This window comes from Hyla sarda, unplaced genomic scaffold (genome assembly GCF_029499605.1).
Source record: "Hyla sarda isolate aHylSar1 unplaced genomic scaffold, aHylSar1.hap1 scaffold_2749, whole genome shotgun sequence".
Lineage (NCBI taxonomy): Eukaryota > Metazoa > Chordata > Amphibia > Anura > Hylidae > Hyla > Hyla sarda.
This window is the reverse complement of record NW_026609450.1, coordinates 765-25,661: the sequence shown is the minus strand read 5'-3', so window position 1 is coordinate 25,661 and position 24,897 is coordinate 765. Positions and strand designations below refer to the sequence as shown.

Sequence of the window (24,897 nt, the reverse complement as noted above, 5' to 3'; positions counted from 1 at the left end):
GTATGTGACTATGGAGCTGTTTGGTGATGTCGTCTATTATGGCCTTCATAGAAGCAACAGGAGATTGTTGCATCCATCTAGAACCCTCAGAACTACAGTGCTATGATGTCACTCACTTCCACAGGCCTTGCAGAGTGTAAACAACAACAACCCAGCTTTGTCGTGTATGTAACCATAGGGATTGTGATGTCACCTAGAACCTTCACAGCAGCGACAGCTTTATGAGGAGCATCAGCACTGCTCTGCCTGAGCAGAACCATCACCGCCATAGGTTGTCAAATAACCCGGATTTAACCCACACAGGTAAGTCCAATGGGGTGCAGGCATGTCCTCTATGCTTACAGCTTCCCGTGGGTGTTGGTTTGATACCGTTTGGGGACAGCCAAGGAGGCATCTGCAGGCAACAAAGGTAGGTGTGTGCTTGTGTGTGTGTTTCCTATGCAGATCCTAAGCCCAGTGTCACATGCAAGTAGGAGGAGTAAGAAGGGTTCCTGGCAAATCCGGGTTATGGATTGCATTTAAAAAGGCCCCGTGGGAGTGCAATGGGCCCCTGTCTTGCTGCTTAGCAATAATGGTATGGGTTTAGGTTCTGCTGTGTGTACTGGTGGTTGACTGCCCCCCAGCCCAGAGTGTGCATGGAAAATTGTCTGGCAGCCTCCCTGACAGCAAGCAGTGATAGTGCCCATGAAGGGGACCTTGTTGGGCCCGCCCCTTTCACGGTTATCGCTTCTCGGCCTTTTGGCTAAGATCAAGTGTAGTATCTGTTCTTATCAGTTTAATATCTGATACGTCCCCTATCTGGGGACCATATATTAAATGGATTTTTGAGAACGGGGGCCGATTTCGAAGCTTGCTTCCGTCGCCCTATGCATTGACCCGATATGGCAGTATCTTCGGGTACAGTGCACCACCCCCTTACAGGGTTAAAAAGAAAGATTCCTACTTTCATTGCTACCTGCTTGCTGGCTAGCCAGCTAGCCAGCCCTGTGGGCCTTGCTGCTGCTGCTGCTGCTGCTGCAGCCAAAAAACAAAAGGTGGTGCTGCTGCTGCTTCTGCTGCTTCTGCTTGTGTCTGGCCGCTGTTGGAGCGTCCAGGCACAGGACTTCTGCTGCTGCTGACTAAATGGCCTCCTTAATTGGATCATTTGAGTAGCCAGCACACCTGTGCAGGTAGGGCATGACATGATAGGCAGCTGCCTTGATAGCGGGTGGGTGCTGAATGTTCCTAATTGACAAAATAAGATTAATGCTTATGAAGAAATATAAAATCTCATCCCTTCCCCAATATCGCGCCACACCCCTACCCCTTAATTCCCTGGTTGAACTTGATGGACATATGTCTTTTTTCGACCGTACTAACTATGTAACTATGTAACATAACATGGGGGGGTCTCCTGGCTGTTCACACAGGTGTGTCATTGCTGTACATTGACCATGCATTGCTTCTGTGGTATTGCAAAGGCAAAGACAAATGCTTCCAGCCATCCATTGCACTAATGGATTGGTCATCAGCTGGCTGTCTATGTCCCGCATCAATATAGACCAAAGTACAGAGGGTTAGGCTATGCTATAGTGCACCTACCTGATGCATCAGAAGGTGCGAGGCCCTTGCTAAATTCTGTGCACAGACTTTGAGATCTATGCTTTAGACTGTATCTAAACCTGCTCCAACATGGACTGACATTCTGGCCTACTTTCAGCCGATGCGACTTGTCTGTCGCTGAACAGTCGCTTTTTATGTATTCAGCACCTATGTATAATGTTGTAAAAATGCTCTAGAAGCTAAAGTCGCAGAAATGTCACACATATTTGGCCTGCAACTTTCTGTGCGACAAATTCAGACAGGAAAAATCAGTATAAATCCTTAGAAAATTATCCCCCAGTGTCTCCATCTGCTGGCGGTATTGAATAAGCATTGCTGCACTGATGGGGTATGCATTAGACGAAAAAAAAGAAGAAAAAGAAGAATAATACGCCCAGAAAAGAGGCGAAAAGGAGAAAAACGTAAAAAAACGTGAAAAAAAAGTAAGAGGAAGAGAAGGGAAAAAAAGGTGGAAATGGGTTTAAAAGTGATTTCGGCGGAGAAATATATATATATATATATATATATATATATATATATATATATATATACGCGCACACACACACATATATATAAACGTATTCTCCGTTGAGATATTGCAGCCGCTGCTGTGTCCAGGCCCAGGAGCCTTAGCACTGTGCTGTGATGTCACTCAATACCACTGACATCACTAGGTGTAAACAACATCTCTCCTTTGCTGTGTATGTGACTATGGAGCTGTTTGGTGATGTCGTCTATTATGGCCTTCATAGAAGCAACAGGAGATTGTTGCATCCATCTAGAACCCTCAGAACTACAGTGCTATGATGTCACTCACTTCCACAGGCCTTGCAGAGTGTAAACAACAACAACCCAGCTTTGTCGTGTATGTAACCATAGGGATTGTGATGTCACCTAGAACCTTCACAGCAGCGACAGCTTTATGAGGAGCATCAGCACTGCTCTGCCTGAGCAGAACCATCACCGCCATAGGTTGTCAAATAACCCGGATTTAACCCACACAGGTAAGTCCAATGGGGTGCAGGCATGTCCTCTATGCTTACAGCTTCCCGTGGGTGTTGGTTTGATACCGTTTGGGGACAGCCAAGGAGGCATCTGCAGGCAACAAAGGTAGGTGTGTGCTTGTGTGTGTGTTTCCTATGCAGATCCTAAGCCCAGTGTCACATGCAAGTAGGAGGAGTAAGAAGGGTTCCTGGCAAATCCGGGTTATGGATTGCATTTAAAAAGGCCCCGTGGGAGTGCAATGGGCCCCTGTCTTGCTGCTTAGCAATAATGGTATGGGTTTAGGTTCTGCTGTGTGTACTGGTGGTTGACTGCCCCCCAGCCCAGAGTGTGCATGGAAAATTGTCTGGCAGCCTCCCTGACAGCAAGCAGTGATAGTGCCCATGAAGGGGACCTTGTTGGGCCCGCCCCTTTCACGGTTATCGCTTCTCGGCCTTTTGGCTAAGATCAAGTGTAGTATCTGTTCTTATCAGTTTAATATCTGATACGTCCCCTATCTGGGGACCATATATTAAATGGATTTTTGAGAACGGGGGCCGATTTCGAAGCTTGCTTCCGTCGCCCTATGCATTGACCCGATATGGCAGTATCTTCGGGTACAGTGCACCACCCCCTTACAGGGTTAAAAAGAAAGATTCCTACTTTCATTGCTACCTGCTTGCTGGCTAGCCAGCTAGCCAGCCCTGTGGGCCTTGCTGCTGCTGCTGCTGCTGCTGCAGCCAAAAAACAAAAGGTGGTGCTGCTGCTGCTTCTGCTGCTTCTGCTTGTGTCTGGCCGCTGTTGGAGCGTCCAGGCACAGGACTTCTGCTGCTGCTGACTAAATGGCCTCCTTAATTGGATCATTTGAGTAGCCAGCACACCTGTGCAGGTAGGGCATGACATGATAGGCAGCTGCCTTGATAGCGGGTGGGTGCTGAATGTTCCTAATTGACAAAATAAGATTAATGCTTATGAAGAAATATAAAATCTCATCCCTTCCCCAATATCGCGCCACACCCCTACCCCTTAATTCCCTGGTTGAACTTGATGGACATATGTCTTTTTTCGACCGTACTAACTATGTAACTATGTAACATAACATGGGGGGGTCTCCTGGCTGTTCACACAGGTGTGTCATTGCTGTACATTGACCATGCATTGCTTCTGTGGTATTGCAAAGGCAAAGACAAATGCTTCCAGCCATCCATTGCACTAATGGATTGGTCATCAGCTGGCTGTCTATGTCCCGCATCAATATAGACCAAAGTACAGAGGGTTAGGCTATGCTATAGTGCACCTACCTGATGCATCAGAAGGTGCGAGGCCCTTGCTAAATTCTGTGCACAGACTTTGAGATCTATGCTTTAGACTGTATCTAAACCTGCTCCAACATGGACTGACATTCTGGCCTACTTTCAGCCGATGCGACTTGTCTGTCGCTGAACAGTCGCTTTTTATGTATTCAGCACCTATGTATAATGTTGTAAAAATGCTCTAGAAGCTAAAGTCGCAGAAATGTCACACATATTTGGCCTGCAACTTTCTGTGCGACAAATTCAGACAGGAAAAATCAGTATAAATCCTTAGAAAATTATCCCCCAGTGTCTCCATCTGCTGGCGGTATTGAATAAGCATTGCTGCACTGATGGGGTATGCATTAGACGAAAAAAAAGAAGAAAAAGAAGAATAATACGCCCAGAAAAGAGGCGAAAAGGAGAAAAACGTAAAAAAACGTGAAAAAAAAGTAAGAGGAAGAGAAGGGAAAAAAAGGTGGAAATGGGTTTAAAAGTGATTTCGGCGGAGAAATATATATATATATATATATATATATATATATATATATATATATACGCGCACACACACACATATATATAAACGTATTCTCCGTTGAGATATTGCAGCCGCTGCTGTGTCCAGGCCCAGGAGCCTTAGCACTGTGCTGTGATGTCACTCAATACCACTGACATCACTAGGTGTAAACAACATCTCTCCTTTGCTGTGTATGTGACTATGGAGCTGTTTGGTGATGTCGTCTATTATGGCCTTCATAGAAGCAACAGGAGATTGTTGCATCCATCTAGAACCCTCAGAACTACAGTGCTATGATGTCACTCACTTCCACAGGCCTTGCAGAGTGTAAACAACAACAACCCAGCTTTGTCGTGTATGTAACCATAGGGATTGTGATGTCACCTAGAACCTTCACAGCAGCGACAGCTTTATGAGGAGCATCAGCACTGCTCTGCCTGAGCAGAACCATCACCGCCATAGGTTGTCAAATAACCCGGATTTAACCCACACAGGTAAGTCCAATGGGGTGCAGGCATGTCCTCTATGCTTACAGCTTCCCGTGGGTGTTGGTTTGATACCGTTTGGGGACAGCCAAGGAGGCATCTGCAGGCAACAAAGGTAGGTGTGTGCTTGTGTGTGTGTTTCCTATGCAGATCCTAAGCCCAGTGTCACATGCAAGTAGGAGGAGTAAGAAGGGTTCCTGGCAAATCCGGGTTATGGATTGCATTTAAAAAGGCCCCGTGGGAGTGCAATGGGCCCCTGTCTTGCTGCTTAGCAATAATGGTATGGGTTTAGGTTCTGCTGTGTGTACTGGTGGTTGACTGCCCCCCAGCCCAGAGTGTGCATGGAAAATTGTCTGGCAGCCTCCCTGACAGCAAGCAGTGATAGTGCCCATGAAGGGGACCTTGTTGGGCCCGCCCCTTTCACGGTTATCGCTTCTCGGCCTTTTGGCTAAGATCAAGTGTAGTATCTGTTCTTATCAGTTTAATATCTGATACGTCCCCTATCTGGGGACCATATATTAAATGGATTTTTGAGAACGGGGGCCGATTTCGAAGCTTGCTTCCGTCGCCCTATGCATTGACCCGATATGGCAGTATCTTCGGGTACAGTGCACCACCCCCTTACAGGGTTAAAAAGAAAGATTCCTACTTTCATTGCTACCTGCTTGCTGGCTAGCCAGCTAGCCAGCCCTGTGGGCCTTGCTGCTGCTGCTGCTGCTGCTGCAGCCAAAAAACAAAAGGTGGTGCTGTCTGCTGCTTCTGCTGCTTCTGCTTGTGTCTGGCCGCTGTTGGAGCGTCCAGGCACAGGACTTCTGCTGCTGCTGACTAAATGGCCTCCTTAATTGGATCATTTGAGTAGCCAGCACACCAGGGCATGACATGATAGGCAGCTGCCTTGATAGCGGGTGGGTGCTGAATGTTCCTAATTGACAAAATAAGATTAATGCTTATGAAGAAATATAAAATCTCATCCCTTCCCCAATATCGCGCCACACCCCTACCCCTTAATTCCCTGGTTGAACTTGATGGACATATGTCTTTTTTCGACCGTACTAACTATGTAACTATGTAACATAACATGGGGGGGTCTCCTGGCTGTTCACACAGGTGTGTCATTGCTGTACATTGACCATGCATTGCTTCTGTGGTATTGCAAAGGCAAAGACAAATGCTTCCAGCCATCCATTGCACTAATGGATTGGTCATCAGCTGGCTGTCTATGTCCCGCATCAATATAGACCAAAGTACAGAGGGTTAGGCTATGCTATAGTGCACCTACCTGATGCATCAGAAGGTGCGAGGCCCTTGCTAAATTCTGTGCACAGACTTTGAGATCTATGCTTTAGACTGTATCTAAACCTGCTCCAACATGGACTGACATTCTGGCCTACTTTCAGCCGATGCGACTTGTCTGTCGCTGAACAGTCGCTTTTTATGTATTCAGCACCTATGTATAATGTTGTAAAAATGCTCTAGAAGCTAAAGTCGCAGAAATGTCACACATATTTGGCCTGCAACTTTCTGTGCGACAAATTCAGACAGGAAAAATCAGTATAAATCCTTAGAAAATTATCCCCCAGTGTCTCCATCTGCTGGCGGTATTGAATAAGCATTGCTGCACTGATGGGGTATGCATTAGACGAAAAAAAAGAAGAAAAAGAAGAATAATACGCCCAGAAAAGAGGCGAAAAGGAGAAAAACGTAAAAAAACGTGAAAAAAAAGTAAGAGGAAGAGAAGGGAAAAAAAGGTGGAAATGGGTTTAAAAGTGATTTCGGCGGAGAAATATATATATATATATATATATATATATATATATATATATATATATACGCGCACACACACACATATATATAAACGTATTCTCCGTTGAGATATTGCAGCCGCTGCTGTGTCCAGGCCCAGGAGCCTTAGCACTGTGCTGTGATGTCACTCAATACCACTGACATCACTAGGTGTAAACAACATCTCTCCTTTGCTGTGTATGTGACTATGGAGCTGTTTGGTGATGTCGTCTATTATGGCCTTCATAGAAGCAACAGGAGATTGTTGCATCCATCTAGAACCCTCAGAACTAACAGTGCTATGATGTCACTCACTTCCACAGGCCTTGCAGAGTGTAAACAACAACAACCCAGCTTTGTCGTGTATGTAACCATAGGGATTGTGATGTCACCTAGAACCTTCACAGCAGCGACAGCTTTATGAGGAGCATCAGCACTGCTCTGCCTGAGCAGAACCATCACCGCCATAGGTTGTCAAATAACCCGGATTTAACCCACACAGGTAAGTCCAATGGGGTGCAGGCATGTCCTCTATGCTTACAGCTTCCCGTGGGTGTTGGTTTGATACCGTTTGGGGACAGCCAAGGAGGCATCTGCAGGCAACAAAGGTAGGTGTGTGCTTGTGTGTGTGTTTCCTATGCAGATCCTAAGCCCAGTGTCACATGCAAGTAGGAGGAGTAAGAAGGGTTCCTGGCAAATCCGGGTTATGGATTGCATTTAAAAAGGCCCCGTGGGAGTGCAATGGGCCCCTGTCTTGCTGCTTAGCAATAATGGTATGGGTTTAGGTTCTGCTGTGTGTACTGGTGGTTGACTGCCCCCCAGCCCAGAGTGTGCATGGAAAATTGTCTGGCAGCCTCCCTGACAGCAAGCAGTGATAGTGCCCATGAAGGGGACCTTGTTGGGCCCGCCCCTTTCACGGTTATCGCTTCTCGGCCTTTTGGCTAAGATCAAGTGTAGTATCTGTTCTTATCAGTTTAATATCTGATACGTCCCCTATCTGGGGACCATATATTAAATGGATTTTTGAGAACGGGGGCCGATTTCGAAGCTTGCTTCCGTCGCCCTATGCATTGACCCGATATGGCAGTATCTTCGGGTACAGTGCACCACCCCCTTACAGGGTTAAAAAGAAAGATTCCTACTTTCATTGCTACCTGCTTGCTGGCTAGCCAGCTAGCCAGCCCTGTGGGCCTTGCTGCTGCTGCTGCTGCTGCTGCAGCCAAAAAACAAAAGGTGGTGCTGCTGCTGCTTCTGCTGCTTCTGCTTGTGTCTGGCCGCTGTTGGAGCGTCCAGGCACAGGACTTCTGCTGCTGCTGACTAAATGGCCTCCTTAATTGGATCATTTGAGTAGCCAGCACACCTGTGCAGGTAGGGCATGACATGATAGGCAGCTGCCTTGATAGCGGGTGGGTGCTGAATGTTCCTAATTGACAAAATAAGATTAATGCTTATGAAGAAATATAAAATCTCATCCCTTCCCCAATATCGCGCCACACCCCTACCCCTTAATTCCCTGGTTGAACTTGATGGACATATGTCTTTTTTCGACCGTACTAACTATGTAACTATGTAACATAACATGGGGGGGTCTCCTGGCTGTTCACACAGGTGTGTCATTGCTGTACATTGACCATGCATTGCTTCTGTGGTATTGCAAAGGCAAAGACAAATGCTTCCAGCCATCCATTGCACTAATGGATTGGTCATCAGCTGGCTGTCTATGTCCCGCATCAATATAGACCAAAGTACAGAGGGTTAGGCTATGCTATAGTGCACCTACCTGATGCATCAGAAGGTGCGAGGCCCTTGCTAAATTCTGTGCACAGACTTTGAGATCTATGCTTTAGACTGTATCTAAACCTGCTCCAACATGGACTGACATTCTGGCCTACTTTCAGCCGATGCGACTTGTCTGTCGCTGAACAGTCGCTTTTTATGTATTCAGCACCTATGTATAATGTTGTAAAAATGCTCTAGAAGCTAAAGTCGCAGAAATGTCACACATATTTGGCCTGCAACTTTCTGTGCGACAAATTCAGACAGGAAAAATCAGTATAAATCCTTAGAAAATTATCCCCCAGTGTCTCCATCTGCTGGCGGTATTGAATAAGCATTGCTGCACTGATGGGGTATGCATTAGACGAAAAAAAAGAAGAAAAAGAAGAATAATACGCCCAGAAAAGAGGCGAAAAGGAGAAAAACGTAAAAAAACGTGAAAAAAAAGTAAGAGGAAGAGAAGGGAAAAAAAGGTGGAAATGGGTTTAAAAGTGATTTCGGCGGAGAAATATATATATATATATATATATATATATATATATATATATATATATACGCGCACACACACACATATATATAAACGTATTCTCCGTTGAGATATTGCAGCCGCTGCTGTGTCCAGGCCCAGGAGCCTTAGCACTGTGCTGTGATGTCACTCAATACCACTGACATCACTAGGTGTAAACAACATCTCTCCTTTGCTGTGTATGTGACTATGGAGCTGTTTGGTGATGTCGTCTATTATGGCCTTCATAGAAGCAACAGGAGATTGTTGCATCCATCTAGAACCCTCAGAACTACAGTGCTATGATGTCACTCACTTCCACAGGCCTTGCAGAGTGTAAACAACAACAACCCAGCTTTGTCGTGTATGTAACCATAGGGATTGTGATGTCACCTAGAACCTTCACAGCAGCGACAGCTTTATGAGGAGCATCAGCACTGCTCTGCCTGAGCAGAACCATCACCGCCATAGGTTGTCAAATAACCCGGATTTAACCCACACAGGTAAGTCCAATGGGGTGCAGGCATGTCCTCTATGCTTACAGCTTCCCGTGGGTGTTGGTTTGATACCGTTTGGGGACAGCCAAGGAGGCATCTGCAGGCAACAAAGGTAGGTGTGTGCTTGTGTGTGTGTTTCCTATGCAGATCCTAAGCCCAGTGTCACATGCAAGTAGGAGGAGTAAGAAGGGTTCCTGGCAAATCCGGGTTATGGATTGCATTTAAAAAGGCCCCGTGGGAGTGCAATGGGCCCCTGTCTTGCTGCTTAGCAATAATGGTATGGGTTTAGGTTCTGCTGTGTGTACTGGTGGTTGACTGCCCCCCAGCCCAGAGTGTGCATGGAAAATTGTCTGGCAGCCTCCCTGACAGCAAGCAGTGATAGTGCCCATGAAGGGGACCTTGTTGGGCCCGCCCCTTTCACGGTTATCGCTTCTCGGCCTTTTGGCTAAGATCAAGTGTAGTATCTGTTCTTATCAGTTTAATATCTGATACGTCCCCTATCTGGGGACCATATATTAAATGGATTTTTGAGAACGGGGGCCGATTTCGAAGCTTGCTTCCGTCGCCCTATGCATTGACCCGATATGGCAGTATCTTCGGGTACAGTGCACCACCCCCTTACAGGGTTAAAAAGAAAGATTCCTACTTTCATTGCTACCTGCTTGCTGGCTAGCCAGCTAGCCAGCCCTGTGGGCCTTGCTGCTGCTGCTGCTGCTGCTGCAGCCAAAAAACAAAAGGTGGTGCTGCTGCTGCTTCTGCTGCTTCTGCTTGTGTCTGGCCGCTGTTGGAGCGTCCAGGCACAGGACTTCTGCTGCTGCTGACTAAATGGCCTCCTTAATTGGATCATTTGAGTAGCCAGCACACCTGTGCAGGTAGGGCATGACATGATAGGCAGCTGCCTTGATAGCGGGTGGGTGCTGAATGTTCCTAATTGACAAAATAAGATTAATGCTTATGAAGAAATATAAAATCTCATCCCTTCCCCAATATCGCGCCACACCCCTACCCCTTAATTCCCTGGTTGAACTTGATGGACATATGTCTTTTTTCGACCGTACTAACTATGTAACTATGTAACATAACATGGGGGGGTCTCCTGGCTGTTCACACAGGTGTGTCATTGCTGTACATTGACCATGCATTGCTTCTGTGGTATTGCAAAGGCAAAGACAAATGCTTCCAGCCATCCATTGCACTAATGGATTGGTCATCAGCTGGCTGTCTATGTCCCGCATCAATATAGACCAAAGTACAGAGGGTTAGGCTATGCTATAGTGCACCTACCTGATGCATCAGAAGGTGCGAGGCCCTTGCTAAATTCTGTGCACAGACTTTGAGATCTATGCTTTAGACTGTATCTAAACCTGCTCCAACATGGACTGACATTCTGGCCTACTTTCAGCCGATGCGACTTGTCTGTCGCTGAACAGTCGCTTTTTATGTATTCAGCACCTATGTATAATGTTGTAAAAATGCTCTAGAAGCTAAAGTCGCAGAAATGTCACACATATTTGGCCTGCAACTTTCTGTGCGACAAATTCAGACAGGAAAAATCAGTATAAATCCTTAGAAAATTATCCCCCAGTGTCTCCATCTGCTGGCGGTATTGAATAAGCATTGCTGCACTGATGGGGTATGCATTAGACGAAAAAAAAGAAGAAAAAGAAGAATAATACGCCCAGAAAAGAGGCGAAAAGGAGAAAAACGTAAAAAAACGTGAAAAAAAAGTAAGAGGAAGAGAAGGGAAAAAAAGGTGGAAATGGGTTTAAAAGTGATTTCGGCGGAGAAATATATATATATATATATATATATATATATATATATATATATATACGCGCACACACACACATATATATAAACGTATTCTCCGTTGAGATATTGCAGCCGCTGCTGTGTCCAGGCCCAGGAGCCTTAGCACTGTGCTGTGATGTCACTCAATACCACTGACATCACTAGGTGTAAACAACATCTCTCCTTTGCTGTGTATGTGACTATGGAGCTGTTTGGTGATGTCGTCTATTATGGCCTTCATAGAAGCAACAGGAGATTGTTGCATCCATCTAGAACCCTCAGAACTACAGTGCTATGATGTCACTCACTTCCACAGGCCTTGCAGAGTGTAAACAACAACAACCCAGCTTTGTCGTGTATGTAACCATAGGGATTGTGATGTCACCTAGAACCTTCACAGCAGCGACAGCTTTATGAGGAGCATCAGCACTGCTCTGCCTGAGCAGAACCATCACCGCCATAGGTTGTCAAATAACCCGGATTTAACCCACACAGGTAAGTCCAATGGGGTGCAGGCATGTCCTCTATGCTTACAGCTTCCCGTGGGTGTTGGTTTGATACCGTTTGGGGACAGCCAAGGAGGCATCTGCAGGCAACAAAGGTAGGTGTGTGCTTGTGTGTGTGTTTCCTATGCAGATCCTAAGCCCAGTGTCACATGCAAGTAGGAGGAGTAAGAAGGGTTCCTGGCAAATCCGGGTTATGGATTGCATTTAAAAAGGCCCCGTGGGAGTGCAATGGGCCCCTGTCTTGCTGCTTAGCAATAATGGTATGGGTTTAGGTTCTGCTGTGTGTACTGGTGGTTGACTGCCCCCCAGCCCAGAGTGTGCATGGAAAATTGTCTGGCAGCCTCCCTGACAGCAAGCAGTGATAGTGCCCATGAAGGGGACCTTGTTGGGCCCGCCCCTTTCACGGTTATCGCTTCTCGGCCTTTTGGCTAAGATCAAGTGTAGTATCTGTTCTTATCAGTTTAATATCTGATACGTCCCCTATCTGGGGACCATATATTAAATGGATTTTTGAGAACGGGGGCCGATTTCGAAGCTTGCTTCCGTCGCCCTATGCATTGACCCGATATGGCAGTATCTTCGGGTACAGTGCACCACCCCCTTACAGGGTTAAAAAGAAAGATTCCTACTTTCATTGCTACCTGCTTGCTGGCTAGCCAGCTAGCCAGCCCTGTGGGCCTTGCTGCTGCTGCTGCTGCTGCTGCAGCCAAAAAACAAAAGGTGGTGCTGCTGCTGCTTCTGCTGCTTCTGCTTGTGTCTGGCCGCTGTTGGAGCGTCCAGGCACAGGACTTCTGCTGCTGCTGACTAAATGGCCTCCTTAATTGGATCATTTGAGTAGCCAGCACACCTGTGCAGGTAGGGCATGACATGATAGGCAGCTGCCTTGATAGCGGGTGGGTGCTGAATGTTCCTAATTGACAAAATAAGATTAATGCTTATGAAGAAATATAAAATCTCATCCCTTCCCCAATATCGCGCCACACCCCTACCCCTTAATTCCCTGGTTGAACTTGATGGACATATGTCTTTTTTCGACCGTACTAACTATGTAACTATGTAACATAACATGGGGGGGTCTCCTGGCTGTTCACACAGGTGTGTCATTGCTGTACATTGACCATGCATTGCTTCTGTGGTATTGCAAAGGCAAAGACAAATGCTTCCAGCCATCCATTGCACTAATGGATTGGTCATCAGCTGGCTGTCTATGTCCCGCATCAATATAGACCAAAGTACAGAGGGTTAGGCTATGCTATAGTGCACCTACCTGATGCATCAGAAGGTGCGAGGCCCTTGCTAAATTCTGTGCACAGACTTTGAGATCTATGCTTTAGACTGTATCTAAACCTGCTCCAACATGGACTGACATTCTGGCCTACTTTCAGCCGATGCGACTTGTCTGTCGCTGAACAGTCGCTTTTTATGTATTCAGCACCTATGTATAATGTTGTAAAAATGCTCTAGAAGCTAAAGTCGCAGAAATGTCACACATATTTGGCCTGCAACTTTCTGTGCGACAAATTCAGACAGGAAAAATCAGTATAAATCCTTAGAAAATTATCCCCCAGTGTCTCCATCTGCTGGCGGTATTGAATAAGCATTGCTGCACTGATGGGGTATGCATTAGACGAAAAAAAAGAAGAAAAAGAAGAATAATACGCCCAGAAAAGAGGCGAAAAGGAGAAAAACGTAAAAAAACGTGAAAAAAAAGTAAGAGGAAGAGAAGGGAAAAAAAGGTGGAAATGGGTTTAAAAGTGATTTCGGCGGAGAATATATATATATATATATATATATATATATATATATATATATATATACGCGCACACACACACATATATATAAACGTATTCTCCGTTGAGATATTGCAGCCGCTGCTGTGTCCAGGCCCAGGAGCCTTAGCACTGTGCTGTGATGTCACTCAATACCACTGACATCACTAGGTGTAAACAACATCTCTCCTTTGCTGTGTATGTGACTATGGAGCTGTTTGGTGATGTCGTCTATTATGGCCTTCATAGAAGCAACAGGAGATTGTTGCATCCATCTAGAACCCTCAGAACTACAGTGCTATGATGTCACTCACTTCCACAGGCCTTGCAGAGTGTAAACAACAACAACCCAGCTTTGTCGTGTATGTAACCATAGGGATTGTGATGTCACCTAGAACCTTCACAGCAGCGACAGCTTTATGAGGAGCATCAGCACTGCTCTGCCTGAGCAGAACCATCACCGCCATAGGTTGTCAAATAACCCGGATTTAACCCACACAGGTAAGTCCAATGGGGTGCAGGCATGTCCTCTATGCTTACAGCTTCCCGTGGGTGTTGGTTTGATACCGTTTGGGGACAGCCAAGGAGGCATCTGCAGGCAACAAAGGTAGGTGTGTGCTTGTGTGTGTGTTTCCTATGCAGATCCTAAGCCCAGTGTCACATGCAAGTAGGAGGAGTAAGAAGGGTTCCTGGCAAATCCGGGTTATGGATTGCATTTAAAAAGGCCCCGTGGGAGTGCAATGGGCCCCTGTCTTGCTGCTTAGCAATAATGGTATGGGTTTAGGTTCTGCTGTGTGTACTGGTGGTTGACTGCCCCCCAGCCCAGAGTGTGCATGGAAAATTGTCTGGCAGCCTCCCTGACAGCAAGCAGTGATAGTGCCCATGAAGGGGACCTTGTTGGGCCCGCCCCTTTCACGGTTATCGCTTCTCGGCCTTTTGGCTAAGATCAAGTGTAGTATCTGTTCTTATCAGTTTAATATCTGATACGTCCCCTATCTGGGGACCATATATTAAATGGATTTTTGAGAACGGGGGCCGATTTCGAAGCTTGCTTCCGTCGCCCTATGCATTGACCCGATATGGCAGTATCTTCGGGTACAGTGCACCACCCCCTTACAGGGTTAAAAAGAAAGATTCCTACTTTCATTGCTACCTGCTTGCTGGCTAGCCAGCTAGCCAGCCCTGTGGGCCTTGCTGCTGCTGCTGCTGCTGCTGCAGCAGCCAAAAAACAAAAGGTGGTGCTGCTGCTGCTTCTGCTGCTTCTGCTTGTGTCTGGCCGCTGTTGGAGCGTCCAGGCACAGGACTTCTGCTGCTGCTGACTAAATGGCCTCCTTAATTGGATCATTTGAGTAGCCAGCACACCTGTGCAGGTAGGGCATGACATGATAGGCAGCTGCCTTGATAGCGGGTGGGTGCTGAATGTTCCTAATTGACAAAATAAGATTAATGCTTATGAAGAAATATAAAATCTCATCCCTTCCCCAATATCGCGCCACACCCCTACCCCTTAATTCCCTGGTTGAACTTGATGGACATATGTCTTTTTTCGACCGTACTAACTATGTAACTATGTAACATAACATGGGGGGGTCTCCTGGCTGTTCACACAGGTGTGTCATTGCTGTACATTGACCATGCATTGCTTCTGTGGTATTGCAAAGGCAAAGACAAATGCTTCCAGCCATCCATTGCACTAATGGATTGGTCATCAGCTGGCTGTCTATGTCCCGCATCAATATAGACCAAAGTACAGAGGGTTAGGCTATGCTATAGTGCACCTACCTGATGCATCAGAAGGTGCGAGGCCCTTGCTAAATTCTGTGCACAGACTTTGAGATCTATGCTTTAGACTGTATCTAAACCTGCTCCAACATGGACTGACATTCTGGCCTACTTTCAGCCGATGCGACTTGTCTGTCGCTGAACAGTCGCTTTTTATGTATTCAGCACCTATGTATAATGTTGTAAAAATGCTCTAGAAGCTAAAGTCGCAGAAATGTCACACATATTTGGCCTGCAACTTTCTGTGCGACAAATTCAGACAGGAAAAATCAGTATAAATCCTTAGAAAATTATCCCCCAGTGTCTCCATCTGCTGGCGGTATTGAATAAGCATTGCTGCACTGATGGGGTATGCATTAGACGAAAAAAAAGAAGAAAAAGAAGAATAATACGCCCAGAAAAGAGGCGAAAAGGAGAAAAACGTAAAAAAACGTGAAAAAAAAGTAAGAGGAAGAGAAGGGAAAAAAAGGTGGAAATGGGTTTAAAAGTGATTTCGGCGGAGAAATATATATATATATATATATATATATATATATATATATATATATATACGCGCACACACACACATATATATAAACGTATTCTCCGTTGAGATATTGCAGCCGCTGCTGTGTCCAGGCCCAGGAGCCTTAGCACTGTGCTGTGATGTCACTCAATACCACTGACATCACTAGGTGTAAACAACATCTCTCCTTTGCTGTGTATGTGACTATGGAGCTGTTTGGTGATGTCGTCTATTATGGCCTTCATAGAAGCAACAGGAGATTGTTGCATCCATCTAGAACCCTCAGAACTACAGTGCTATGATGTCACTCACTTCCACAGGCCTTGCAGAGTGTAAACAACAACAACCCAGCTTTGTCGTGTATGTAACCATAGGGATTGTGATGTCACCTAGAACCTTCACAGCAGCGACAGCTTTATGAGGAGCATCAGCACTGCTCTGCCTGAGCAGAACCATCACCGCCATAGGTTGTCAAATAACCCGGATTTAACCCACACAGGTAAGTCCAATGGGGTGCAGGCATGTCCTCTATGCTTACAGCTTCCCGTGGGTGTTGGTTTGATACCGTTTGGGGACAGCCAAGGAGGCATCTGCAGGCAACAAAGGTAGGTGTGTGCTTGTGTGTGTGTTTCCTATGCAGATCCTAAGCCCAGTGTCACATGCAAGTAGGAGGAGTAAGAAGGGTTCCTGGCAAATCCGGGTTATGGATTGCATTTAAAAAGGCCCCGTGGGAGTGCAATGGGCCCCTGTCTTGCTGCTTAGCAATAATGGTATGGGTTTAGGTTCTGCTGTGTGTACTGGTGGTTGACTGCCCCCCAGCCCAGAGTGTGCATGGAAAATTGTCTGGCAGCCTCCCTGACAGCAAGCAGTGATAGTGCCCATGAAGGGGACCTTGTTGGGCCCGCCCCTTTCACGGTTATCGCTTCTCGGCCTTTTGGCTAAGATCAAGTGTAGTATCTGTTCTTATCAGTTTAATATCTGATACGTCCCCTATCTGGGGACCATATATTAAATGGATTTTTGAGAACGGGGGCCGATTTCGAAGCTTGCTTCCGTCGCCCTATGCATTGACCCGATATGGCAGTATCTTCGGGTACAGTGCACCACCCCCTTACAGGGTTAAAAAGAAAGATTCCTACTTTCATTGCTACCTGCTTGCTGGCTAGCCAGCTAGCCAGCCCTGTGGGCCTTGCTGCTGCTGCTGCTGCTGCTGCAGCCAAAAAACAAAAGGTGGTGCTGCTGCTGCTTCTGCTGCTTCTGCTTGTGTCTGGCCGCTGTTGGAGCGTCCAGGCACAGGACTTCTGCTGCTGCTGACTAAATGGCCTCCTTAATTGGATCATTTGAGTAGCCAGCACACCTGTGCAGGTAGGGCATGACATGATAGGCAGCTGCCTTGATAGCGGGTGGGTGCTGAATGTTCCTAATTGACAAAATAAGATTAATGCTTATGAAGAAATATAAAATCTCATCCCTTCCCCAATATCGCGCCACACCCCTACCCCTTAATTCCCTGGTTGAACTTGATGGACATATGTCTTTTTTCGACCGTACTAACTATGTAACTATGTAACATAACATGGGGGGGTCTCCTGGCTGTTCACACAGGTGTGTCATTGCTGTACATTGACCATGCATTGCTTCTGTGGTATTGCAAAGGCAAAGACAAATGCTTCCAGCCATCCATTGCACTAATGGATTGGTCATCAGCTGGCTGTCTATGTCCCGCATCAATATAGACCAAAGTACAGAGGGTTAGGCTATGCTATAGTGCACCTACCTGATGCATCAGAAGGTGCGAGGCCCTTGCTAAATTCTGTGCACAGACTTTGAGATCTATGCTTTAGACTGTATCTAAACCTGCTCCAACATGGACTGACATTCTGGCCTACTTTCAGCCGATGCGACTTGTCTGTCGCTGAACAGTCGCTTTTTATGTATTCAGCACCTATGTATAATGTTGTAAAAATGCTCTAGAAGCTAAAGTCGCAGAAATGTCACACATATTTGGCCTGCAACTTTCTGTGCGACAAATTCAGACAGGAAAAATCAGTATAAATCCTTAGAAAATTATCCCCCAGTGTCTCCATCTGCTGGCGGTATTGAATAAGCATTGCTGCACTGATGGGGTATGCATTAGACGAAAAAAAAGAAGAAAAAGAAGAATAATACGCCCAGAAAAGAGGCGAAAAGGAGAAAAACGTAAAAAAACGTGAAAAAAAAGTAAGAGGAAGAGAAGGGAAAAAAAGGTGGAAATGGGTTTAAAAGTGATTTCGGCGGAGAAATATATATATATATATATATATATATATATATATATATATATATACGCGCACACACACACATATATATAAACGTATTCTCCGTTGAGATATTGCAGCCGCTGCTGTGTCCAGGCCCAGGAGCCTTAGCACTGTGCTGTGATGTCACTCAATACCACTGACATCACTAGGTGTAAACAACATCTCTCCTTTGCTGTGTATGTGACTATGGAGCTGTTTGGTGATGTCGTCTATTATGGCCTTCATAGAAGCAACAGGAGATTGTTGCATCCATCTAGAACCCTCAGAACTACAGTGCTATGATGTCACTCACTTCCACAGGCCTTGCAGAGTGTAAACAACAACAACCCAGCTTTGTCGTGTATGTAACCATAGGGATTGTGATGTCACCTAGAACCTTCACAGCAGCGACAGCTTTATGAGGAGCATCAGCACTGCTCTGCCTGAGCAGAACCATCACCGCCATAGGTTGTCAAATAACCCGGATTTAACCCACACAGGTAAGTCCAATGGGGTGCAGGCATGTCCTCTATGCTTACAGCTTCCCGTGGGTGTTGGTTTGATACCGTTTGGGGACAGCCAAGGAGGCATCTGCAGGCAACAAAGGTAGGTGTGTGCTTGTGTGTGTGTTTCCTATGCAGATCCTAAGCCCAGTGTCACATGCAAGTAGGAGGAGTAAGAAGGGTTCCTGGCAAATCCGGGTTATGGATTGCATTTAAAAAGGCCCCGTGGGAGTGCAATGGGCCCCTGTCTTGCTGCTTAGCAATAATGGTATGGGTTTAGGTTCTGCTGTGTGTACTGGTGGTTGACTGCCCCCCAGCCCAGAGTGTGCATGGAAAATTGTCTGGCAGCCTCCCTGACAGCAAGCAGTGATAGTGCCCATGAAGGGGACCTTGTTGGGCCCGCCCCTTTCACGGTTATCGCTTCTCGGCCTTTTGGCTAAGATCAAGTGTAGTATCTGTTCTTATCAGTTTAATATCTGATACGTCCCCTATCTGGGGACCATATATTAAATGGATTTTTGAGAACGGGGGCCGATTTCGAAGCTTGCTTCCGTCGCCCTATGCATTGACCCGATATGGCAGTATCTTCGGGTACAGTGCACCACCCCCTTACAGGGTTAAAAAGAAAGATTCCTACTTTCATTGCTACCTGCTTGCTGGCTAGCCAGCTAGCCAGCCCTGTGGGCCTTGCTGCTGCTGCTGCTGCTGCTGCAGCCAAAAAACAAAAGGTGGTGCTGCTGCTGCTTCTGCTGCTTCTGCTTGTGTCTGGCCGCTGTTGGAGCGTCCAGGCACAGGACTTCTGCTGCTGCTGACTAAATGGCCTCCTTAATTGGATCATTTGAGTAGCCAGCACACCTGTGCAGGTAGGGCATGACATGATAGGCAGCTGCCTTGATAGCGGGTGGGTGCTGAATGTTCCTAATTGACAAAATAAGATTAATGCTTATGAAGAAATATAAAATCTCATCCCTTCCCCAATATCGCGCCACACCCCTACCCCTTAATTCCCTGGTTGAACTTGATGGACATATGTCTTTTTTCGACCGTACTAACTATGTAACTATGTAACATAACATGGGGGGGTCTCCTGGCTGTTCACACAGGTGTGTCATTGCTGTACATTGACCATGCATTGCTTCTGTGGTATTGCAAAGGCAAAGACAAATGCTTCCAGCCATCCATTGCACTAATGGATTGGTCATCAGCTGGCTGTCTATGTCCCGCATCAATATAGACCAAAGTACAGAGGGTTAGGCTATGCTATAGTGCACCTACCTGATGCATCAGAAGGTGCGAGGCCCTTGCTAAATTCTGTGCACAGACTTTGAGATCTATGCTTTAGACTGTATCTAAACCTGCTCCAACATGGACTGACATTCTGGCCTACTTTCAGCCGATGCGACTTGTCTGTCGCTGAACAGTCGCTTTTTATGTATTCAGCACCTATGTATAATGTTGTAAAAATGCTCTAGAAGCTAAAGTCGCAGAAATGTCACACATATTTGGCCTGCAACTTTCTGTGCGACAAATTCAGACAGGAAAAATCAGTATAAATCCTTAGAAAATTATCCCCCAGTGTCTCCATCTGCTGGCGGTATTGAATAAGCATTGCTGCACTGATGGGGTATGCATTAGACGAAAAAAAAGAAGAAAAAGAAGAATAATACGCCCAGAAAAGAGGCGAAAAGGAGAAAAACGTAAAAAACGTGAAAAAAAAGTAAGAGGAAGAGAAGGAAAAAAAGGTGGAAATGGTTTAAAAGTGATTTCGGCGGAGAAATATATATATATATATATATATATATATATATATATATATATATACGCGCACACACACACATATATATAAACGTATTCTCCGTTGAGATATTGCAGCCGCTGCTGTGTCCAGGCCCAGGAGCCTTAGCACTGTGCTGTGATGTCACTCAATACCACTGACATCACTAGGTGTAAACAACATCTCTCCTTGCTGTGTATGTGACTATGGAGCTGTTTGGTGATGTCGTCTATTATGGCCTTCATAGAAGCAACAGGAGATTGTTGCATCCATCTAGAACCCTCAGAACTACAGTGCTATGATGTCACTCACTTCCACAGGCCTTGCAGAGTGTAAACAACAACAACCCAGCTTTGTCGTGTATGTAACCATAGGGATTGTGATGTCACCTAGAACCTTCACAGCAGCGACAGCTTTATGAGGAGCATCAGCACTGCTCTGCCTGAGCAGAACCATCACCGCCATAGGTTGTCAAATAACCCGGATTTAACCCACACAGGTAAGTCCAATGGGGTGCAGGCATGTCCTCTATGCTTACAGCTTCCCGTGGGTGTTGGTTTGATACCGTTTGGGGACAGCCAAGGAGGCATCTGCAGGCAACAAAGGTAGGTGTGTGCTTGTGTGTGTGTTTCCTATGCAGATCCTAAGCCCAGTGTCACATGCAAGTAGGAGGAGTAAGAAGGGTTCCTGGCAAATCCGGGTTATGGATTGCATTAAAAAGGCCCCGTGGGAGTGCAATGGGCCCCTGTCTTGCTGCTTAGCAATAATGGTATGGGTTTAGGTTCTGCTGTGTGTACTGGTGGTTGACTGCCCCCCAGCCCAGAGTGTGCATGGAAAATTGTCTGGCAGCCTCCCTGACAGCAAGCAGTGATAGTGCCCATGAAGGGGACCTTGTTGGGCCCCGCCCCTTTCAACGGTTATCGCTTCTCGGCCTTTTGGCTAAGATCAAGTGTAGTATCTGTTCTTATCAGTTTTCATGCTGGTGGGGATGGGTGCTGCATGGAGGATGCAGGTGTACCAGGGCTTTCCGGGGCTGGTTCTGAGGAATCAGCTCGACGGCTGCCCCGATGTGACCTGTTCCCTTCGGGTCTCGCCATGAGGCTGAGAGGGTCTAGAGCCGAGGTACTTTTGTGCCTCGGGGAGTGGTGACCCCGAGGTGCCGAAACTCACTGGGAGAATAGACTCACTGAGTTGAAGCACGGGCACCATAATCTCTTCACCTTGTGGCACTCACCTCTTGATTCCGGCCTTCTGGCTAGGATCAGAGAAATTTTTATAGATCCGGCCGGATGTCCGGGCAGTATATCTGCACACATTCACTTATTTATTTCTTTTTTGTCTCACTGTGTCACTTTTTGCGTGTTGTGTGTTCACAGGATTTGTCAGGATGCGGTAGCCCTTCTGGGTGTCCCTCCTGGCGGTCTAGGGGAGGTGTGTGTGGCCATTAGGTTCCGCACCTCCCTGCAAACACCCCGGGTACTCCTGCTTTGGCAGGGTACCTACCGTAATCGGCTCTGCGGCAGATACCTTGGCTAACGCCAAGGGGGATGCCGGGAGCATTTGTGGTCCCCTAGTAGCTTCGGCGAAAAGGGACATCGAACCTGGAACCTCGCAGGTACCTTTTGGTCCGGAGGCGAAGGGTAAGGTTTGTTGGGGGGCCTCTCTCCTATCGGAGAAGGGCTTGCGATAGACCGCATCCTTTGTGCACGTTTTTTTTAGTGTAACACGTTTGCACTTTTTCTTGCACTTTGGGTGAATCGAAAGCACGTTCCTCGGCTTTAGATAAAAAAAAAAAAAAAAAAAATCTGTTCTTATCAGTTTAATATCTGATACGTCCCCTATCTGGGGACCATATATTAAATGGAATTTTGAGAACGGGGGCCGATTTCGAAGCTTGCTTCCGTCGCCCTATGCATTGACCCGATATGGCAGTATCTTCGGGTACAGTGCACCACCCCCTTACAGGGTTAAAAAGAAAGATTCCTACTTTCATTGCTACCTGCTTGCTGGCTAGCCAGCTAGCCAGCCCTGTGGGCCTTGCTGCTGCTGCTGCTGCTGCTGCAGCCAAAAAACAAAAGGTGGTGCTGCTGCTGCTTCTGCTGCTTCTGCTTGTGTCTGGCCGCTGTTGGAGCGTCCAGGCACAGGACTTCTGCTGCTGCTGACTAAATGGCCTCCTTAATTGGATCATTTGAGTAGCCAGCACACCTGTGCAGGTAGGGCATGACATGATAGGCAGCTGCCTTGATAGCGGGGTGGGGTGCTGAATGTTCCTAATTGACAAAATAAGATTAATGCTTATGAAGAAATATAAAATCTCATCCCTTCCCAATATCGCGCCACACCCCTACCCCTTAATTCCCTGGTTGAACTTGATGGACATATGTCTTTTTTCGACCGTACTAACTATGTAACTATGTAACATAACATGGGGGGGTCTCCTGGCTGTTCACACAGGTGTGTCATTGCTGTACATTGACCATGCATTGCTTCTGTGGTATTGCAAAGGCAAAGACAAATGCTTCCAGCCATCCATTGCACTAATGGATTGGTCATCAGCTGGCTGTCTATGTCCCGCATCAATATAGACCAAAGTACAGAGGGTTAGGCTATGCTATAGTGCACCTACCTGATGCATCAGAAGGTGCGAGGCCCTTGCTAAATTCTGTGCACAGACTTTGAGATCTATGCTTTAGACTGTATCTAAACCTGCTCCAACATGGACTGACATTCTGGCCTACTTTCAGCCGATGCGACTTGTCTGTCGCTGAACAGTCGCTTTTTATGTATTCAGCACCTATGTATAATGTTGTAAAAATGCTCTAGAAGCTAAAGTCGCAGAAATGTCACACATATTTGGCCTGCAACTTTCTGTGCGACAAATTCAGACAGGAAAAATCAGTATAAATCCTTAGAAAATTATCCCCCAGTGTCTCCATCTGCTGGCGGTATTGAATAAGCATTGCTGCACTGATGGGGTATTGCATTAGACGAAAAAAAAGAAGAAAAAGAAGAATAATACGCCCAGAAAAGAGGCGAAAAGGAGAAAAACGTAAAAAAACGTGAAAAAAAAGTAAGAGGAAGAGAAGGGAAAAAAAGGTGGAAATGGGTTTAAAAGTGATTTCGGCGGAGAAATATATATATATATATATATATATATATATATATATATATATATATATATATATACGCGCACACACACACATATATATAAACGTATTCTCCGTTGAGATATTGCAGCCGCTGCTGTGTCCAGGCCCAGGAGCCTTAGCACTGTGCTGTGATGTCACTCAATACCACTGACATCACTAGGTGTAAACAACATCTCTCCTTTGCTGTGTATGTGACTATGGAGCTGTTTGGTGATGTCGTCTATTATGGCCTTCATAGAAGCAACAGGAGATTGTTGCATCCATCTAGAACCCTCAGAACTACAGTGCTATGATGTCACTCACTTCCACAGGCCTTGCAGAGTGTAAACAACAACAACCCAGCTTTGTCGTGTATGTAACCATAGGGATTGTGATGTCACCTAGAACCTTCACAGCAGCGACAGCTTTATGAGGAGCATCAGCACTGCTCTGCCTGAGCAGAACCATCACCGCCATAGGTTGTCAAATAACCCGGATTTAACCCACACAGGTAAGTCCAATGGGGTGCAGGCATGTCCTCTATGCTTACAGCTTCCCGTGGGTGTTGGTTTGATACCGTTTGGGGACAGCCAAGGAGGCATCTGCAGGCAACAAAGGTAGGTGTGTGCTTGTGTGTGTGTTTCCTATGCAGATCCTAAGCCCAGTGTCACATGCAAGTAGGAGGAGTAAGAAGGGTTCCTGCAAATCCGGGTTATGGATTGCATTTAAAAAGGCCCCGTGGGAGTGCAATGGGCCCCTGTCTTGCTGCTTAGCAATAATGGTATGGGTTTAGGTTCTGCTGTGTGTACTGGTGGTTGACTGCCCCCCAGCCCAGAGTGTGCATGGAAAATTGTCTGGCAGCCTCCCTGACAGCAAGCAGTGATAGTGCCCATGAAGGGGACCTTGTTGGGCCCGCCCCTTTCACGGTTATCGCTTCTCGGCCTTTTGGCTAAGATCAAGTGTAGTATCTGTTCTTATCAGTTTAATATCTGATACGTCCCCTATCTGGGGACCATATATTAAATGGATTTTTGAGAACGGGGGCCGATTTCGAAGCTTGCTTCCGTCGCCCTATGCATTGACCCGATATGGCAGTATCTTCGGGTACAGTGCACCACCCCCTTACAGGGTTAAAAAGAAAGATTCCTACTTTCATTGCTACCTGCTTGCTGGCTAGCCAGCTAGCCAGCCCTGTGGGCCTTGCTGCTGCTGCTGCTGCTGCTGCAGCCAAAAACAAAAGGTGGTGCTGCTGCTGCTTCTGCTGCTTCTGCTTGTGTCTGGCCGCTGTTGGAGCGTCCAGGCACAGGACTTCTGCTGCTGCTGACTAAATGGCCTCCTTAATTGGATCATTTGAGTAGCCAGCACACCTGTGCAGGTAGGGCATGACATGATAGGCAGCTGCCTTGATAGCGGGTGGGTGCTGAATGTTCCTAATTGACAAAAT

General features: G+C 46.5%; 11 non-coding genes and 1 pseudogene across 11 annotated transcripts; all 12 read left to right on the top strand.

Annotated features, from left to right (window-relative positions):
- Positions 1-722: 722 nt before the first annotated feature.
- LOC130325764 (U2 spliceosomal RNA) lies at positions 723-913 on the top strand. The gene has a single exon (XR_008870521.1). It is a non-coding gene; the product is annotated as a U2 spliceosomal RNA (small nuclear RNA).
- Positions 914-3,004: 2,091 nt separating this feature from the next.
- On the top strand, positions 3,005-3,195 carry LOC130325763 (U2 spliceosomal RNA). Its single transcript, XR_008870520.1, has one exon. It is a non-coding gene; the product is annotated as a U2 spliceosomal RNA (small nuclear RNA).
- A 2,089-nt stretch (positions 3,196-5,284) lies between these two features.
- LOC130325762 (U2 spliceosomal RNA) lies at positions 5,285-5,475 on the top strand. The gene has a single exon (XR_008870519.1). It is a non-coding gene; the product is annotated as a U2 spliceosomal RNA (small nuclear RNA).
- Positions 5,476-7,559: 2,084 nt separating this feature from the next.
- Positions 7,560-7,750, top strand: LOC130325761 (U2 spliceosomal RNA). Its single transcript, XR_008870518.1, has one exon. It is a non-coding gene; the product is annotated as a U2 spliceosomal RNA (small nuclear RNA).
- Positions 7,751-9,841: 2,091 nt separating this feature from the next.
- LOC130325760 (U2 spliceosomal RNA) lies at positions 9,842-10,032 on the top strand. Its single transcript, XR_008870517.1, has one exon. It is a non-coding gene; the product is annotated as a U2 spliceosomal RNA (small nuclear RNA).
- A 2,089-nt stretch (positions 10,033-12,121) lies between these two features.
- LOC130325774 (U2 spliceosomal RNA) lies at positions 12,122-12,312 on the top strand. Its single transcript, XR_008870528.1, has one exon. It is a non-coding gene; the product is annotated as a U2 spliceosomal RNA (small nuclear RNA).
- Positions 12,313-14,402: 2,090 nt separating this feature from the next.
- On the top strand, positions 14,403-14,593 carry LOC130325773 (U2 spliceosomal RNA). Its single transcript, XR_008870527.1, has one exon. It is a non-coding gene; the product is annotated as a U2 spliceosomal RNA (small nuclear RNA).
- Positions 14,594-16,687: 2,094 nt separating this feature from the next.
- LOC130325772 (U2 spliceosomal RNA) lies at positions 16,688-16,878 on the top strand. The gene has a single exon (XR_008870526.1). It is a non-coding gene; the product is annotated as a U2 spliceosomal RNA (small nuclear RNA).
- A 2,089-nt stretch (positions 16,879-18,967) lies between these two features.
- Positions 18,968-19,158, top strand: LOC130325771 (U2 spliceosomal RNA). The gene has a single exon (XR_008870525.1). It is a non-coding gene; the product is annotated as a U2 spliceosomal RNA (small nuclear RNA).
- Positions 19,159-21,244: 2,086 nt separating this feature from the next.
- Positions 21,245-21,404, top strand: LOC130325768 (U2 spliceosomal RNA; annotated as a pseudogene).
- Positions 21,405-22,096: 692 nt separating this feature from the next.
- On the top strand, positions 22,097-22,282 carry LOC130325767 (U2 spliceosomal RNA). Its single transcript, XR_008870524.1, has one exon. It is a non-coding gene; the product is annotated as a U2 spliceosomal RNA (small nuclear RNA).
- A 2,100-nt stretch (positions 22,283-24,382) lies between these two features.
- LOC130325759 (U2 spliceosomal RNA) lies at positions 24,383-24,573 on the top strand. Its single transcript, XR_008870516.1, has one exon. It is a non-coding gene; the product is annotated as a U2 spliceosomal RNA (small nuclear RNA).
- Positions 24,574-24,897: the final 324 nt, after the last annotated feature.